The sequence below is a fragment of the Sander vitreus genome, unplaced genomic scaffold (assembly GCF_031162955.1).
Source record: "Sander vitreus isolate 19-12246 unplaced genomic scaffold, sanVit1 ctg290_1, whole genome shotgun sequence".
In the NCBI taxonomy this organism is placed as follows: domain Eukaryota; kingdom Metazoa; phylum Chordata; class Actinopteri; order Perciformes; family Percidae; genus Sander; species Sander vitreus.
In genome coordinates, this window is record NW_027595446.1 from 45,001 (window position 1) to 62,500 (window position 17,500).

The 17,500-nt window shown below is 45.7% G+C and overlaps 1 protein-coding gene across 1 annotated transcript in view; it reads left to right on the forward strand.

Moving 5' to 3' along the window:
* LOC144513583 (latent-transforming growth factor beta-binding protein 1-like) overlaps positions 1–17,500 on the forward strand; it is a gene marked incomplete at its 3' end in the record, with an annotated part of 106,011 nt that overhangs the window by 30,289 nt on the left and 58,222 nt on the right. The window lies entirely within an intron of this gene.

Consider the following 17,500-nt stretch of genomic DNA (forward strand, 5'->3'; position numbering starts at 1 on the left):
AAAGTAGAGGACACATGTTGACACACAACAATAATAAATATTAAATAGAGTAAATATTAAAATAGTAAAATGTATTTACAGTAATTGCACAGTAAATAGTTAAAAGTAAAATGTATTTCCATAACTGCAAAGTCATATGTTTTATTGTATGTTTTTTTTTTGTATGTTTTTATGTATTCAGAAGAACTGGGGCAACCTATAATGTTAGAGGGACTTAAATCAGCATTAAAAACTGTTAAAGGGAAAACGCCAGGGTTGGATGGAATTCCATCTTCTACAGTATGTTGACATATTAGTACCTACAATTTTACAAGCTTTAACTTCAGCCACAGAGATGGGCACTTTCCACCAACAAACCAACACTGTGCTAATTTCTGTTATACCAAAAAGGGCAAAGATCTTACGGATTGCTCAAATTTCTGGCCCATCAGCCTCATCAGGACTGATATTAAGCTTTATTCCAAAGTCCTGGCTCTCCGCCTAGAGCGCTTTATGTGGAACTAGTCCACCCCGACCAATCAGGTTTTATACCCAAGTGTCATGCTGCAGACAATGTACGCAGACTATTTCATATAATAGAAGAAGCCAAAAACCTTCCAACAACGGCAGCAGTTTTATCAGTGGACGCGGAAAAGGCTTTTGACCGCCTAGAGTGGAACTTGTGGCAAGTAATGGAGAGGTTTGGTTTGGGGGCCAAATTCATTGACATTGTGTGTACTTTATATGCGAATCCCACGGCCATAGTCTCAACCAATGGCTTGCATTCTCAGCCATTTCTCATCCAGCGGGGCTCGCAACAGGGATGCCCGCTTTCCCACATGCTGTTTGCAATCTCTCTTGAACCGTTAGCCCGATAAAATCTGTAATGTCCAGATTAAATCCAATAGCAGCTCAATATCATTATTTGCAGATGATATTTTGTTGTACATCTCTGATCTTGAGGACTCTATCCCAAAAATTCTTAAGATCTTCAACGAATTTGGCTCAATCTCCGGTTATAAAATTAACTGGAATAAATCGAATGTTCTTTTATTGAACAACAGACGTGACATCAGCCATTCGTGTTACAATACCATTGTAACATATCTGCGCTTAAGATCAGGCCTAAAATGTTATGGAGTGCCATGGGGAAACAGTCTTGAGGCGCACCTAGTCAATAAATGGTTTGTTGATTTTCCTGTGAGAGGATTAGCGTCCAAGATTTATGCTAAACTGACGCAAATATCCATAGTAGAACTCCCAATAGTAAAGAAATGGGAATGAGAGCTGAGCCCTGAGGGGAACACAATTAATTGGGAGACAGTTTGGGACATTTTCCACTGTTCCAAGAACCCAAATCACCAGTATATCCACTTCAACATATGCCATAGGACAGGGGTGGCCAACCAGTTAGGTATCAAGAGCCACAAAAAAGAAAAACGCACCATAGAAAAAAGCCACACAACACATGCACGTCCACACTGCAACAGCAACAGTGTCTTCCAGATCTAATGACAGTCATAATACATAGCAGTTTTCATAGTTTTTTTTTATCACTTAGATTGACTCAGTGAGAAACCTGACAGTCTTTGTTATCCACAATCCTTTTCAGGTCTTGCTTGAACTCGGTTGTGGCCACTCAAAGCAACTCTCTCACTCATTTGTCACTAAAGGGGCTTTCAAACAATCGGATTCAGCAGTGAAAGGGATAACGAGGAAGGTGATCTGTGGCCACTGTTTTTCCTCAGGTTGCAGCATCTGTCCTCAAAACTCTGCTGCATTATTTTCCATTTTAAAATAATTGGCAAATGTATTGGCAGTATTGGCAGATGCATTCAAATGCAGAGGGTGGCGGGTGGGAGAGGGTTTTTGTTCTATTTGTGTTTATCTGTTGTATGCACCACTTGACATTACCTGGCACATATTGTGGAATTTGTTCTGTATGTCTGGATGATAAATGGTGCTAAAAAATAATAACAAATTCATCTAAAAAAAAAAAAGACCACCCTCATCAAAATCAGAAATGATCTACTTACTATTGCTGACTCTGGACACATCAGCATAGTCATTCTCCTTGACCTCTCCGCAGCCTTTGACACAATCTCCCATACCATTCGCGTTAACCGGCTATCCCATCACCTTGGTCTCACTGGCACAGCTCTCTCCTGGTTTTATGGTCTTACCTCTCACACATGAAGCAATTTGTCACCATTACCGACTCCCGCTCCGACCCAGCTCCAGTCAACCAAGGCGTGCCCCAAGGCTCTGTGCTTGGACCCATCCTCTTCACCATCTACATGCTCCCCCTTGGTCAGATTATCCGGCAACATGGTCTCAGTTTCCACTCCTACGCTGATGATACATCTATATTAGCACCAAACCATCCACTTAGCTTCCCCCCTCTCCCTGGTCAACTGCATGACATCAAAGCCTAGATGTCAACCAACCTACTCAAACTGAACAGTAATAAAACAGAGCTCTTGGTTGTGGCCCCCAAGACGCTGCTCCAGAAGGTTGGAGAAATCCTGGATGTTGACGGGTGCACATCTGCCCATTCTCTGAGGTCCCCAACCTTTGTGTAATCCTGGACTCCACCCTCTCTTTCCATACTCACATCAAATCTAATACCAAATACGCCTTTTTTCATCTTAAAAACATCTCCAGACTCTGGCCATCACTCTGAAGCTGTGGCAGAAACCCTCATACATGCTTTTAGTACCTCCCGTTTGGCCTACTGCAATGGAGTCCTGTCTGGGGTCCCCAGCAAAAACCTAGACCGGCTTCAGTATGTCCAAAACTCTGCCCCCCGAGTCCTCACCCACACCAGACCTGGCAGCACATCACCCCAACCCTCATCCACCTTCACTGGCTCCCAATTAAGTCCCGAATCAAATATAAAATCCTCCTTCTCACCTACAAATCCCTCCATGCCCTGGCCCCACAGTACCTCTCCGACCTCCTCCATCCATACACCCCACCCGGAAACCTGCGGTCCTCAGACGCTGGCCTGCTCTCCATTCCCCACACCAGACTCTGTACCTTTGGAGACAGAGCCTTAAGTGTTGCAAACTCACAAAAATTTGTACACGTCAGAACTGGTGAAAATTGCAAAGTTCTGTAGTGATTGGACTCGGGCGTTGCCAGGGGGCTCCACAGCGCCCCCCCTAACGTGCGTCTTAATTCAGAAAAAAGTAATAAGTTAATATACCAAATTTTGAGGGAACATATGGTGTTTTTCCATTACATGGTACCTGCTCGACTCACCTCGACTCTACTCGACACACTGTGCGTCCGTTTTCCATTGCAGATTTTAGTACCGCCTCAGTGTAGCTGGTCGTTATATGCTGGCTCGACGCAAACACCAGTGCACAAGTATAAACATCAGGCCACTTGAGCTTGTTTTACAGTTCTGTGGAGGCTCCACGCAGAGCTTTCGCCGTATACTATATAAGTGGCCTGATGTTTATACTTGTGCGCTGGTGCGTGCGTCGAGCCGGCCATGTGTGTGTGTGTACGTAGGCTATGGCGAAAGCTCTGCCTGGAGCCTCCACAGAACTGTAAAACAAGCGGCGCCGCAGGAAACTGTCGTGACCTTAACGCGACACACACACACAGAACGTGGAAGGTCGTTGCCACAGCCAGAAGACACATTTAGTTTCAAATGAAGCTGGAGGCAGCAACAAAAAAACACAGCTGGCTAAACTATTTAAAAATAGCGGGTTTGTTCAGGACACCCCCGTCTGTCGCTTTCACGTCACCTTTTCGGCTCGCCTCAGCTCACTTGGAACCTCGACTGAGGTGGTACTAAAAAAAGTACCTGTTAGCAGGTACCAGGTACATTTCTTCGTAATGGAAAACCAAAAAGACGAGTAGAGTCGAGGCGAGTCGAGCAGGTACCATGTAATGGAAAAGCGACTATAGACTGTACAGTGAGACTTTACAGCGATTTGGCCCATACCTGTAAGCGGGCTCCATAGCGCTCCCTAATGCGTGGAAGGGCTTAACTTTTGTTAAGTTGCTCCGATCTTCACCAGATTTAATACACATATTGCTCTAATCATTGCGGACATATTTCCCATTTACTTTCATTAGCTCCGCCCAACCGGAAGGCGGACATTTTTAATGTATGCATTTTTCATGTGTTTTACATTCTTTCGAACTTGTCCTAGGAGAGAGTGAGAATCTTTGCAGGTAGTATCTGTTGACCCTCATGACGAAAAGTTATCCAAAGAATTTTGCCAGTTGAAAAAATGCGCATGTTATAGCAACTTCCTGTAAGGAAGTTGCGTTATCTTGGCAACAATTATTTCGATGCCCCGAAACTTGACAGAGTTGTTCCTCATGCCCGGTTTAGCATCTGTGCCAAACTTGGCGGAAATCATTCATTAGATGGCGCTGTTTTAATTTTTTTTTAAATAATCAGCAAAATATCGATATATGGGAAACCTACTTTGTCTAACTACTCCTGGGGCGTGAGTGAGGAACGGTTGTATCTTGGCAAAAGTTATTCCGATTTACATGAAACTTTGAATTTGCGGTCAACATGTGATATTGAGCCTCCCCCTATACTCTAGCCACACCCATGTACTCAGGCCACGCCCCTTCATAACTTGTGAACCATTTAAGGTAGACTCTTGTGAGAGGTATCATTGAACTCAGCAAAGAGTTCCTTTTTAATTGGTGACGGTTTGCCCTGCCCCAAATGCTTAAGCCACGCCCCCTTTAATAACTAATGACCCATTTCTTGTACACTATTGTGTGAAGTATCATTGAACTCAGCAGAGACTTCCCTTTTCATTGGTGACGATTTGCAGTGTCTGAGTGACACGCAAATGCACGGCCACAAGGAGCAGCGTCTGCCAGTACCCCCGGGGCAAGGGGCGAGGGCCCGTTCATCGCTGCTTGCAGCTTTAATTAGGGCCCACAAACCATATATCTTCGCCTTCCCTGGATCCAGCTGAATCTCCTGATATAGGCCACGCCCATTTCCGCCTAGACTTTTATGCGTGAAAAATCGCGATTTTGCCAGTTGAAAAAATGCGCAAGTTACAGCACCTTCCTGTCTAAACAGGAAGTTGCATTATCTTGGCAACAATTATTCCGATTGCCCCGAAACTTGACAAGGTTGTTCCTCATGGCCGGTTTAGCATCTGTGCCAAACCTGGTGTCAATCGGCCATTAGATGGCGCTGTTTTAATTTTTTTTTTATTAATCAGCAAAATATTGATATATGGGAAACCTACTTTGTCTAACTACTCCTGGGGCGTGAGTCTGATCAGCACGAAAACTTGCATATAGACTTGGAAGACCCTTGTGACAAAAAGGTATCAAAAGAATTTTGATAACTAAAACAATGCGCAAGTTATGGAGGAACAACTTCCAGTAGGTGGCTGTTAAAACATGAACGGTTGTATCTTGGCAAAAGTTATTCCGATTTACATGAAACTTAGAATGTTTGGTCTACATGTGATGTTGCGTCTGCTAGTACCCCCGACTGCAAGAAGGCGAGGGCCCGTTCATCGCTGCTTACAGCTTTAATTATTATTATTATTATTATTATTATTATTATTATTATTCTGACTGGTGGTAGAGGGCCACTGATAAACACCTCAGCATTTAGAGAGCTATGTTCAGCAGATCAATAAAGTCCAGTTTCAGCACTTACCTTATACACTTGTATACTGCATAACATCATTTGACACTATATGCAGTATACTGTTCTTCACAGTTGGGTGTGCTGCCTCGATATACAGGATTCTTGATTTTGAATTACTCTCAGTCCTTACCCTGGTGTGTGATGATGAGACGTAATCCAAGTCATCAGATGGAGATCCAGGGTCCTGCAGCAGTGGCGCAAATCTCTTATCCAGTTGCACACTCGGTTGTTGGGGAGGTTTTTTTGTTGCTTATTCTTCCTTTTGTAGCTGTCCACGGCTGTGTCCTACTAAGTACAGGGGTTGAAGAGGCGCTCTGCCTGGATGATAATGCAGGCCAGCCGGTCATATCACAGATCTCAGGGCGCTGTGCCCTGTCCGTTACTCGTCCTCCCATTTCCCAGAAAAATGATTTACTCTTGGGCTTTGCACCAGGAGAGTTCCAGGGAGGACTACCACTTGTTTATTACCCGGATCGCAGGCCTCCTGTTTCTTTGCAGTCTTGTTGATGCTAAGTAGCTGTGTGTTAGCATGGTTTTGTCCATTGTTTTGGGTCCATGGTAAAGTAATATCATTCCCACATGGTCCATTCACTTCCACGTTTACTTCTAACTGGTGTATTTAGTTTCCAGAACTGCAATCTTCTGTAGAAGTTTGCTGTAGTCATCCCAAAGAAGGGAGGCATCTTGCTGCTAATAAGCTTTAGCTAAGTACCATGTTTCCAGTCACTGTAGTACAGGCTTGTGCTATTGGTAGGCCACGCTCACGCAGTACTGAGGGGTCATAAAAATGTTGAAATATGGCAATAGCCTACTATGTCTACAAAACATGTATAGTCCAGTGATTCATAATTATCCAGGAGCTGCTGCTCATATTTTCTCACAGAGGAAAAGCAAGAATATCAGTAGAAAAAAGCAAGCTGAGGCAGGAGCAAGCAGCAAAGCGTCTGCACTGTAAGAAAGCAGAAAGCAGGAGCCGTAGCATTGTAAGTCGGCGGGAGTGCAGCCTACTGCTTAGACTTGTGAAATGGCGAGTCGGTCTGTGTTTGGCTAGCATTGATGTTAGACTTTGGCTGTTATGTGTTTGGGTTTTGATGATTAGCTTGTGGGCAATAAAAGTATTGTGTGGCATCCTGGGTTTTGGATGTATTACTTTACTTGTGCGTTAGCGTCCAGGATAGGATGGCTAATTTGGTGGAGCATCCAAGGTTTGGATGGTTATTTGTGCTTTTCAGAGAAACAAATTGTTGTTGCCAGTTGGGTAACATTTGGTCCACATAGCCAGTCTATACATTGTGGTATTTCTGCTAAAAGTAGAACATGGCAGACTTTGAGCCAGAGAAGTTTGTGGAAATTAAACTGACCCTTACCTAACCACACATGGTTAGGCTGGCTAGACAGAAAATATTGAAATTGATTATTTGGAGTTCAATGTCTCAGAGGATGCTAGGAAGCCAAAACTCATATTGATTATTTTGAGTAACTTCAATTTAGAACATGCAGCTAGAGAACAGGAACGATCAGGAGAAAGAAAACGAACGAGAACAAGAATGTCAGCAGAAAGAAAAGGAACAAGAACTTGAGCGTCACTAAAAGAACAGGAATGTCAGGAGAAAGAAAAAGCTAGAGAATGTGAACGACATGATAGCGAAAAACAGGGAGAATGAAAGGAGAGAGCTTAAGTTTGCGATAGCTAGGCTTGCTTTGGAATATCTAGACTTTTGTCTTTTTTGACAACTTGTCTAGAAAAAGCTGTTCTAGACCCCACAGCCACAGGAGCCAGTTGAGGTGGTTCGGGCATCTGGTAAGGATGCCCCCTGGGCGCCTCCCTAGGGAGGTGTTCCAGGCACGTCCAGCTGGGAGGAGGCCTTGGGGGAGACCCAGGACTAGGTGGAGGGATTATATCTCTAACCTGGCCTGGGAACGCCTCGGGATCCCCCAGTCGGAGCTGGTTAATGTGGCCCGGGAAAGGGAAGTTTGGGGTCCCCTGCTGGAGCTGCTACCCCCGCGACCCGACCCCGGATAAGCGGATGAAGATGGATGGATGGATAGACCCCACAGCGAACCATGTGGTCACTCACAGGCCTGCTGTAGAGGTGTGTGATGGTGTGGGGGGTGATGACGTAGTGGATATGACACATGCCTTTGGTGTTGGAGATCCGGGTTCGATTCCGACGGTGCTACATCAACCAATGTGTCCCTGAGCAAGACACTTAATCCCTAGTTACTCCAGAGGCGTGCAAACTCTGATTTATAGCAATTGTAAGTCGCTTTGGATAAAAGCGTCAGCTAAATGAAATGTAATGTGTGTAGATCAGAGGACCCACCTCCAGTTGATTTAGCAGACACTGTTTTTGCCAAATGGTGTAATGTAGTGTAATAGTCATCCAAATATTCTCCTTTCTGCTTGGACATTTAATAAACAGTCTGTATTTGGAGAGTTAATGGCTGAGATTACCTTTGTTGAAGTAATCGAGGACAATAACAAGGGAATCCGGTAGGGCTGAAATGATTCCTCGAATAACTCGAGTAATTCGATTACAAAAAAATCCATAATCTTTGATAATGTTTAAAAGTAGCTGTGTTTCTCCTTATCGGGTCTGCAGCCCTGCAAACTGTTGGCTGGTTGGTTTGTGTACAGTAACCATAGCAACGCACAGAGCTGAACATAAAGTTTATACATTCGGTCTCATCGGATTTTCTCTTGATCGATATACGGCTTATGCGATAAACGCTGATGGAAACGTTATTTGCCGAATAAATAATGAATTACGCACTGCCGGGAGTGCCAACGCAAATGTCCCTTATGATGCAACGATCGTCTACTACAGCCTGTAGTAATACGATTGATAACCAGCCCTTTGTATTGACAAAATCCCTGCAGCCTTCAGCAGGGGGTCTAATCGGGACGTGAGTCCCGTCTATTGTACCATACACCTGTGGCACAAGGTGCGCTCTATAGTTACGCAGCGAGATCTCATGCGCCTCATTCACTCCAGGTAGGTATATACCTTCTCATCATCCTCGTTCGTATGGCATTGCACACGACGTAAACACACGGTGGTCTTGCTGACCCAAAAGTTTTGCCTACGACTCTGTACTCTGCACATGTAGCCAGTTTGTAAAGCGCAATGGCGTTATGCTTCTTGGTTGGAACCGTAGGGCCATGGCTTATCTGGGTCAAGGGATGTGCCAGTAAACTTACACAATCGGTCAAATCCTAAAATTCTTCAACCAAAGGGTTTCCGTGAAGTGTCTCTAAACCACGATCTTCCAGAACTGTTTAGATAGCTTGATATGTCGCTATCAGGTGGCACATAAGCACTATTACAACTTGTGCAATTATTACTTATATGTAGGTAGACTGCACAATCTATTTTGTCTAGCAAAACTTTGTTCACAAATGTTTGCTTGAATGTTGTGTGATTCAGTGCGAAAATAAATGGAAATTTCAATTTTATTTATAGTGTCAAATCATAACACAAATTATCTCAGGACACTTTACAAATGTAGTAGGTCTAGACCACACTCTATAATTTACAAGGACCCAACAATTCCAACACCATGATGTAGGTGCCATCATGATCCAAGATGATGATGATGGGCGGAAAAAGAACATAAGGACTCCAGGGAATAAGATCCCCGGAGCTATGTTAGTAACAAGCATTTCTGGGATATGAATACACACAGATGGAAAGAGAGAGGAGAGAGAAGCTTAGTGTGTCAAAGGAGGTACCACGGTAGTCTAGAACTATAACAGCATAACTAAGAGCTGCAGAGAAGGGGAGATAGGGAGGCTGTGTTCCATGATTGTGGCTACATACCTTCCCCCCGCTGGTCTAGGCTAACACTGCGACTCCTTACTCCCTAAGTATACGTAAGCTTTCTATGGGGAGAAGCAGAGATAGGGTGGGGGTGCGCCATGACTGTGGCTACACACCCACCCCCGCCGGTCTAGGCGAACACTGCAACTCCTCATACCCTAAATATAGTAAGCTTTCTATGAAGAGAAGCAGAGCTAGGCTGTTCTAGAGGTTTGTTTTAAGTGGGCGTCAAAGGATATATCCTGATCAAAAATAACTCCTAGATTTCTGACAGTAGTGCTGGAGGCCATGGCAATGCCATCCAGAGTAATTATATCTTGGGATAATGATGTTCGGAGGTGTTTAGGGCCCAGCACAATAACTTCAGTTTTGTTTGAGTTTAACATCAGGAAATTGTAGGTCATCCATGATTTGATATCTTTAAGGCATACTTGAAGTTTAGCTAACTGACTGGTTTCGTCTGGCTTGATCGATAAGTATGATTGGGTGTCATCCGCATAACAGTGAAAGTTAATTGAGTGTTTCCTAATAATATTGCCTAGAGGAAGCATATATAAGGAGAATTTTTAAAGAGTTTATTGAAACACAAAAAACAGGAGATCCAAAAAATGAGGCAGACAAAAACAACAGGAATACAAAGGAAGCAGGCAAAAACTAAAGTTCAGAAATAATGAAAACTCGAGGAACAAACTTACAGCAAACTCATGGGAACAAAGAGAGAACACAGGGAAGAATCCAAACCTGGTACACTTGATGCAAACACGCTGGGCACAGACACAAACTGACTGGAACGAACACAAACAATGATCTGACACAGGACAAGGGGAACACAAAGACTACAGAGGGTAACAAGGTAACAAGAGGCAGGTGACACAAGGGCTGGGAAACAGGTGGAAAACAGGCAATCACAAGAGCAGGAAAACACGGAGTAAAACTAGACAAGACAGAAAACGGACCATCAAAATAAAACAGGAAACTGAACATAAAACAAGACAAGACGGAAAATCACACAATCAGAAGGAAACAAGACATGACAGAAAACCAGGCTACCAAAATGACAGGAAAACACATTACAATAAGACAAGACAAAACACAAAAACCATAACAGGATCCCCCGCCCCCCAAGGGACAGATCCCAGATGTCCAAAAAAACAAAAAACAAAAAACAGGCAGAAACAACCCAGGGAGGGCGGAGGGGGCCTGGAGGACGGACGACCCAAAAAGCAAAATAAATCAACCCCGGATGCACAAGAGTCACACGGGGCAAGGGAAATTGAGGACAGTGGGTCCTAGGGAACTGAGGACAGAGGGCCAGGGCACCAAAGTGCTGCAGCCAGCTAGTCCTGGGGTCCAGGGCTGCAGACAGCAGCGAAGGTGGAATCCCCTGGGCAGCTGAACAGGCCATCGACGACCTTCAGGAGGTCGAGCAGGACGGCGAAGATCCTCAGGCGGCTGAACAGGTTGGCGAAGTTAGAGCCCCTCAGGCGGCCAAACAGGACGTCCAGGACTCAGAGGCGGCCGTCGGCGAAGGTAGAGCCCCCCAGGCGGCTGAGCAGGACGTTGAGGACTCTGAGGTGGATGTCAGCGAAGGTAGAGCCCCTCAGGCGGCCCGAGCAGGACGTCGAGGACTCTGAGGCGGCTGGCGGCGAAGCCTTTCAGGCGGCCGAACAGGTCGGCGAAAACAGGACGTCGAGGACTCAAGAGGCGGCCGTCAGCGAAGGCGAAACCCCTCTGGCGGCCGTCGACGAAGGTAGAGCCCCTCAGGCAGGGCCCCTCTAGAGGCCGTCTGCGAAGGCGAAACCCCTCTGGAGGCTGTCCGTGAAGGCGAAACCCCTCTGGAGGGACGGCGGCGAAGGCAGAATCCTTCTGGAGGCCGGCGGCGAAGACGATATCCCTCTGGAGGCTGTCTGCGAAGGCGGATCCCTTCTGAAGGCCGGCAGCGAAGGCGATATCCCTCTGGAGGCCGTCTGCGAAGGCGATATCCCTCTGGAGGCCGTCTGCGAAGGCGAATCCTTTCTGAAGGCCGGCGGCGAAGGTGAATCCCTTCTGAAGGCTGGAGGCGAAGGCGAAACCCCTCTGGTGGCCATCTGCAAAGGCGAAAACCCTCTGGTGGCCGTCTGTGAAGGCGAAAACCCTCTGGGGACCGTCCGCGAAGTAAATCCCTTCTGCAGGCCGAGCAGGTCTGGGGCAAAGGCGAAACCCCTCAGGAGGACAGGCAGACCAAGCAGGAGAAGGGGCAGTTGGGCTGAAGACAGGCGACGAGTCAGCTGGGCTGAAGACAGGCGACGGGCCAGCTGGGCTGAAGACAGGCGACGGGCCAGCTGGGCTGAAGACAGGTGACGGGCCAGCTGGGTTGGAGTCCGCCAAACAGGCAACGGGAACAGAGGTCGACAGGGGTGCCGGCAGGGCACGAGGGGCAGGAGTAGGTCTGACCGCAGACAGGACACAAGGAGCAGGAGTGGGTCTGACGGAAAACAAAGGCAAGGTCTCTGGGGGAAAGGACAAGGGCAAAGTCACTGAGGCGGTCTCAAGGGCGGTCTCTGGGGCGCCGGAGACCGGCATAGTCACTGGCTTGCCCGTAAGCGAACACTCTGGGAGAGCGGTCGACGTGGACTCTGGGAGGTCGGTCGACGTGGACTCTGGGAGGTCGGTCGACCTAGACTCTGGGAGGTCGGTCGACGAAGACTCTGGATGACTGGAAGACTCTAGAAGAGCGGTCATCGGAGACTCTGGACGACTGGAAGTCTCTAGAAGAGTGGTCATCAAAGACTCTGGACGACTGGAAGACTCTAGAAGAGCGGTCATTGGAGACTCTAGAAGAGTGGTCATCAAAGACTCTGGACGACTGGAAGACTCTAGAAGAGCGGTCATCGGAGACTCTTGAAGAGCAGTCATCGTAGACTCTTGAAGAGCTGTCATCGGGGCCTCTGGACGGCTGGACGTCAGTTGAGAATCTAGACGTCAGCTGAGACTCTGGACGGCTGGACGTCAGCTGAGGTTCTGGGCGGCTGCACGTCAGTGGCGGTTCTGGGCGGCTGCACGTCAGCGGTGGTTCTGGACGGCTGCACGTTAGCGGCGGTTCTGGGCGGCTGCACGTCAGCGGAGGTTCTGGAAGGCTGCACGTCAGCGGAGATTCTGGAAGGCTGCACGTCAGCGGAAGTTCTGGAAGGCTGCACGTCAGCTGGAACTCTGGAAAGCTGCACGTCAGCTCAGGAACACTGGTCTGCTCTGGAACACTGGTCCGCTCTGGAACACTGGTCAGCTCTGGACCCCTGGTAACACTGGTCAGCTCTGGAACACTGGTCAGCTCAGGCTCTGTCCAGCGGCCTCGAGCCGTGCTGTCCAGCTGCACCGAGCCCGTGCTGTCCAGCGAGGATTCTGGGCTGAAGCAGGGCATGGCATCGGGAGCCATGTTGTCTTCTTCCCCGTCTCCGGCCTCCACGGTTCCCAGGGAATATTGCTAGGCGAGTTCCCTCAAAGGATTGCTTGCAGTCGGGGGTATCTGCTGAACAGACAGCTGCTGAGCTGACAGACAGGAGTTCAGGGGAGCTGCTAGAAAGCGTACTGGACCCTTGTTTTCCAGCTTGAAGGCTGGCTACTTTGGCCTCCTCAGTCCGTCTTGCACACTTGGCAAAATATTGAAAAATAGTCATAAGAGTTTCTGGCTCTCCTCCAGGTGGCGAACCGACAGGATTAGGAGTACTAGGCAAAGGAGCAGGCTGGGTGACTGACAAAAATCCAGAAGTCAAAGTCCTAGTGGGCTGAGCAACAGACAGGCTGGTGGGTGTTTGCTGGCACTGGGGTAGGCCGGGAGTGAGAAGAGGAGCGTTGGTGGATTTAGCACTTGGTGTTGGTGGAAGCACACAAACCCTTACCAGAGGAATGAGCTGGAGTAGACATGAAGAGTATAACCCAGTCTGGAATAGAGTCCTCTAGCAAAGGCTTTTCTGACACTTTCACACGGGCAAACGACAGAATTGCCTACCTTTGGCAATCAGTGTCGGTCTCCTTCCACATCGTTTTAAGCTCAATCAAGTCACAAATTAATTCATAAAGTTCATCCGGCATAGAATTTGCATGATCCATTTTCCAAGCACTCTGCTGGATCCAATTGGTCAGATCATTCTGTTAGGTTCCGGTTAGTTGAGGACCCAAAGGCAGAGAGCAAGGCAAGCAGGCAGGCAGGCAGGGGAAGGATTGAGCTCGAGGGTTTATTGAAACACAAAAAACAGGAGATCCAAAAAATGAGGCAGACAAAAACAACGGGAATACAAAGGAAGCAGGCAAAATCTAAAGTCCAAAAATAATGAAAACTCGAGGAACAAACTTGCAGCAAACTCATGGGAACAAAGAGAGAACACAGGTAAGAATCCAAACCTGGTACACTTGATGCAAACACGCTGGGCACAGACAAACTGACTGGAACGAACACAAACACAAACAATGATCTGACACAGGACCAGGGCAACACAAAGACTAAATACAGAGGGTAACAAAGACCGAAAATCACACAATCAGAAGGAAACAAGACATGACAGAAAACCAGGCTACCAAAATGACAAGAAAACAGACTACAATAAGACAAGACAAAACACCAAAACCATAACAGAGCCTTGAGGAATGCCATGGCTAACTTTAGCGTACTTGGAGGATTTATCGTTATCGATATTAACAAATTGAGATCGCTCAGAGAAAGAGGACTTAAACCAGCTTAGTGCGATTCCTTTAATGCAAACTAAAAGTTCCAGTCTCTGTAAAAGGATGGTATGGTCAATAGTGTCGAATGCAGCACTAAGATCTAATAAGACAAGTATGGAGACAAGTCCTTTGTCAGCAGCAATTAGGTCGTTAGTCATTTTCACCAGTGCCGTCTCTGTGCTATGATGCTTTCTAAATCCTGACTGAAAGTCCTCACATAGACTATTCTTATGTAAAAAGTCACATAACTGATTGGCGACTACTTTCTCAAGGATCTTGGAGAGAAAGGGAAGGTTAGATATAGGTCTATAGTTGGCTAAGACCTCAGGATCGAGGGTGGGGTTTTTCAGAAGAGGTTTTATCACAGCTACTTTAAATGACTGCGGTACATAACCTGTTAATAAAGACATATTGATCATATCTAGTAATGAAGTGTTAACCACGGGTAACGCTTCTTTAAGTAGCCTCGTTGGGATGGGGTCTAATAGACAGGTAGATGGCTTTGCTGAAGAGACCTTTAGCATTAATTGTTGAAGGTCTATCGGAAAAAAGCAGTCTAAGTATATGTCAGGTCCTGTCGTTCTTTCTAGCACTCCTGCATTCAAAGGTGAACTGTTAGAAGTTGAGGGCAAAAGGTGATGAATTCCATCCCTAATTTTATCATTAAAGAAACTCATGAAGTTGTCTCTACTAAGAGCTAGGGGAATAGATGGCTCAGTAGAGCTGTGGCTATCTGTCAGCCTGGCTACAGTGTTGAAAAGAAATCTTGGGTTGTTCTTATTTTCTTCTATTAATGATGAGTAATAGTCTGATCTGGTATTTCTGAGGGCCTTCCTATAAGTTTTCATACTGTCTTGCCAATCTAAACGAGATTCTTCTAATTTGGTGGAAAGCCATTTACTTTAAAGTTTTCGTGAGATTTGTTTTAATTTGCGAGTTTGGGAGTTATACCAAGGTGCTAGTTTCCTTTGCTTCATGATCTTCTTTTTGAGAGGAGCAACAGAGTCTAAAGTCGTCTGTAGGCAGGCCGTAGCACCGTCTACAAAATGATCAATTTGGGAGGGACTAAAGTTAACATAAAGGTCCTCTGTTATATTAAAGCACGACATTGAATTAAATGCTGTTGGAATATCTTCCTTAAATTTAGCTATAGCACTGTCAGATAGGCATCTAGTGTAGAAGGTTTTATTTAATTTCGTATAGTCGGGTAGTAAGAATTCGAAAGTTATTAAAAAATGGTCTGATAATAAGGAATTCTGTGGAAATACTATTACATCTTCAATTTTGATGCCATATGACAGCAGAAGGTTGAGGGTGTGGTTAAAACAGTGCGTGACCTTATTATGCACACTCTGACTGAAACCAATTGAATCTAGTAATGAGTTGAAGGCAATACTAAGGCTATTGCTGTCAACGTCCATATGGATATTAAAATCACCTATAATAATTATTTTATCTGATTTTAGGACTACACATGACAAAAACCCTGATAATTCAGATAAATATTCAGAAAACGGGCCTAGCGCTCGGTAAACAACAACAAATATAATTGGCTGTAATGTTTTCCATATCGGATGTTGAAGATTAAGAACAAGACTTTCAAACCAGTTATAATTTAGTTTAGGATTAATTAACAGGTTTGAGTCAAATATGGCTGCAACTCCCCCTCCTCGGCCTGAGCCTCTAGGAATTTGAGCATTAATATGACTGGGAGGAGTGGCTTCATTTAGACTAACATATTCATGTCCCAGCCATGTTTCAGTCAGACAGAATAGATCAATTTGATTATCTGATATCAAATTGTTTACCAATATTGCTTTAGAAGACAGAGATCGAATATTTAATAGTCCACATTTGATTCTCCTATTCTGTTCTATCGTTGCAGTGGTTGTTTTAATTCCAATTAGGTTGTTGAGTATAGCACCTCGTTGGTTTACGTTTGATTTTACCGATCTCAGTCGGGGGACAGACACCGTAGTTATGGGATTATGAATGGGTGGCTGCTCCAAAGGAAGCACAGAGGAGCGTGTAGCGCTGTACCTCTGATTACTGATATTATTGATTCTTACTGGAATGATATAGCAGGTCTGTGGGTTAGCAGAGTTATTTGTAAAGGAGTGAGAGCTTATGGGAGAGTGAGACTGGGAAGTGCGCTTGTGTGTGTGTTTACGGGGGTCAAACAGTCAATCAAAGGTCTTGGTCTGCACGGCGTGCCGCAGATTCTCACATATTATCTGGCTGCCGCGTCTATTGGGATGAATCCCGTCCCTGCTGAACAGGGAGCCACGTTCCCAAAACTGGGAAAAAATTGTCAATAAAACCTATCTTGTGGATGGTGCATGTATGCTGGAGCCAGGTGTTGAGGATGAGTAGTCTGCTATAAAGGCATACTCCGCGACCTCAAGATAAAAATCAACTCACCATAAAACCATGGAAAAACCATAAAATGTCTCAAATCGATTCGATATACCAATTTGAGCGCAAAACAGCATGTGACGTTACACACCTGTTTTTATTCATTTTAAAGCCGTTGGATGGAAACACACTTTTACCGGCTTTATCTGCAAGAGTTTTTTTTACCGAACTTCAGATAATTCGACTGACAAGTGGATGGAAACTTAGCTAGTGTCCGTATGGCTCTATAATGTAGTGAGAACCCTCACGCTCCCCTACCAGACTTACCTTACCTTGCCTTTTCCTCCTTCTTTCTTTTTGGGAATAATCTTCTCATTAAAGAGAATTGGGCAAACCATGATTAGACTTCAAATCTTGGACATTCAGATATATCCTGGCAGCATTTATATATCCACTTTTCCCTTGGCATTTGGTGGTAACCACTTCATCATATTAGGTCCCTCATCAATAGTTAATTTTTGCACCTATTAGTGACTGTTACCCAGTGGTTTTTCCTGCCTCTCAGGTTTAGAACACATTCCTCTGGCTGCTTGGCCTTCCTCCATGCGTCTGCACTCTCTGGTGTGAACAGCTGACAGCCACAGACAAAGCACTGAGCTGGAGACAGAGGTTTGGAGCTGACACAGGGATGCCAAGAACAACCACACCGGGAAGAGATATTAAAAGTAAATCAAGTTGAAAGATTTGGAGGAAAAAGCTAAATGTACCTGAAGAGATGTATGTAAGATATTGGTGTATAGTATGTAGAAAGATTCAGTGTGTCAGATACTTTGAGATGGGATCCAGTATCTCTGTCAGAGTGAGTGCTCTCCACCCATCTCTTCTTCCTGTCAGTGTGTACTGAGGGCTGGATGGATGAGGGTGGGGACAGGCAGACGCCTAGATACGCCTTTACTCCTACAGTACTTCTAAAGGCTACTGCCACTTCTCC